The sequence below is a fragment of the Portunus trituberculatus genome, chromosome 35 (genome assembly GCF_017591435.1).
Source record: "Portunus trituberculatus isolate SZX2019 chromosome 35, ASM1759143v1, whole genome shotgun sequence".
NCBI lineage: Eukaryota > Metazoa > Arthropoda > Malacostraca > Decapoda > Portunidae > Portunus > Portunus trituberculatus.
Genome location: NC_059289.1, coordinates 1,717,604 through 1,720,103, shown reverse-complemented (window position 1 = coordinate 1,720,103; position 2,500 = coordinate 1,717,604). Strand labels below are relative to the sequence as shown.

General features: G+C 45.4%; 1 protein-coding gene across 1 annotated transcript in view; it reads right to left on the bottom strand.

The window, feature by feature from the left end:
- Positions 1 to 2,500, bottom strand: part of LOC123513016 — a 120,476-nt gene that overhangs the window by 19,243 nt on the left and 98,733 nt on the right.

Genomic DNA, 2,500 nt, shown 5'->3' with positions numbered 1-2,500 from the left:
CATCAGGTGTATTGCTGTACCACCTGACATGATTTGCTTCTTTCATTTCTTCTCCATTCCTCTTCTTAACGCTCTTTTTTCCCCAACACAAAACTCAAACCTATTCTATATGCTTTTATCATCTCCCTCTGCTTCTTTTTTCTCTTTTCTCGTGGTATTTTTTCCTATCCTCTCTCTTTTCTCCTTCTTCCCTCGCTCTTTCCTTTATCTTAACCCTTTAATCTTATTTCCTATGTTTCCTTATATTTTGTTTTCTATTAGTGTTCAATCCTCTTTTCCCTTCTTTTCACCTTATATCCAGATGAACCTCTCTTTCCCCATCCTTTATCTTAAGAAACCGTCGTATTTTCTTTGTTTCCCTTTATTTCCGGATGAACTTCTCTTTCCCCGTCCGTTCCACAGCCCTTCTCTCTCTCTTTCTCTCTCCCTCCACCCACCAACATCATCTCCATCCTCCTGCATTCCAAACAGCTCATCCATTTACCTCAAAATACCTCCACCCTCGTATCCCATGACTCCCTCCATACTTCTCGCCTCTCCCATTCTACGCCAGCCTTCCCCTCCACTCCTACATCACCCTTCTGACATCCTCGCCCCCTCCACAGCCCTCCTCTCGCTCCCCGTGCAGCAGCCCCACCCATCAGACGCGTCTCTACACGCCACCTAGACTCGTGTTCCTAAACGCTCTGTTCTCCCATCAGGACTGTTAAGGTCAAGAATATTGATTATTATTGTTCTTCTTGGTGGTTTTGCCTCTCAACGGTGCAGAATCCCTGTTGAAATGCTACTAAAGTCTGTTTATTCTAAAATGGCTCCTGAATTCAAAACATATTGTGGCTTATTGATAACGTAATTGATTTTATGTGAATAATACTTGTTTTCTGTTGATCAACGCCCTTACTACAAGGATATCTCACGGTTTTCCTCAAGATCTGACAACCACACATTCCTTGAGACACCATTCAAACCCATACCAAGGAGACACTTTAGTAGACAGACTATAGAATCACGACAACTAACCGCCTCAGTGGAATAACTTCGTCTTTCTCCATTGAGTGGGCCACTAACCCCATCAGTGGAGGTTAGTCTATTCCCACTCGAAGGGACCCACACCCTGCTTGAGTGAGTGGCATTCACTGTCCCTTCCCGCCACTACATGAGTCACCAGCCCCATCGGTGGAGAGCTCAAAGACAGCCTGACGCGACTCGGTTTGTATACTCCTGACGCGAAGAGGCTTGTATATTCCTTCCTCCCCAAGTAAAGTGTGTAAACTACCTGCTTTGAACACAGGAAGGCAGCCTCAACCCCTTCAAGGACACTGTAATGTCTTCATGGTGCGTATGACAAAAAATGAATTCCGTATGAAGCCTGAGGGACGCAAGCCGCCATACACCACTCAGGGAGCTGCCTTGGCACTGGAGTGAGCGTGACAAAGACTGGTGCTCTTGCCACGTTATGGTGAAGAAAGGAGAATGTATAGACAAGGAGATATGACCGAAGAAAGATCAACAGAGAAGTGAGAATGAAGAAATATAGATAGAAAAAGGTAGATAGATAAACAAAGGTAAAAGCGAAGAGAGAAATGGCGGAAGTAGATAGTCAAAGGAGAGACGGAATGTGAAGGTAAAAATATGGAAGGGAAGGAAGAGGAACGCGTTACAGAGCTTCCAAACAGGGAAAAATAAGGAGGAAGAATGGAATGAGAACAAATGGAAGCCAGAAGGAGGGGGAGGGAGGGGAATAAGAAGAGGGAGAGAGGGAGGGCAAGGAAAGGAGGAAGGAGGGAAAGGGTGTAGGCCGAACAGGTAGAAGCCGGAAGGGAGAAGGAAGAAAAGATGGGAAGGGTTAGAAGAGTGAAGGGAAGGAGGAAAACAGAGTAAAAGGAGAACACTGGAATGTTAACACGAAGACCCTGAAGAAGGAAACGAGAGAGAGAGAGAGAGAGAGAGAGAGAGAGAGAGAGAGAGAGAGAGAGAGAGAGAGACGGGAAAGAGAAAACAGATAAAAAAAAAGACGACAACATCCTCCCGTCACAAAAAAAAAATACAAAAGATCTAAATGAAAACAAACATTAAAAAGAGGAAGAGATGAAGAAGAAAACGAAGATGAAGAAAACGAAGATGAAGAAAACGAAGATGAAGAAAAACACTCCGAACTCATCCACCTATTCTGAGCATGACGGGAAGCAAGAAGGGCGTGTCTTGCCTTACCAGAGGGCGGGGCGGGGCGAAGACAAGTTCACGCCCACAAGATCTATGGGCGTGAAGGGCGTGGAGAAGTGTTCCGGCCACCTCATGAATATTCCACCCTAAGCCCTCCACTACTCCTCCTCCTCCTCCTCCTCCTCCTCCTCCTCCTTCTCCAAGGGCGTCACTTTAGAGTAAGGAGTCTGATTCCTACTCGAGCAAGGCCATTTACTGCTATCAGGAGGAGAAGAAGAAGAAGAAGAAGAAGAAGAAGAAGAAGAAGAAGAAGAAGAAGAAGAAGAAGAAGAAGAAG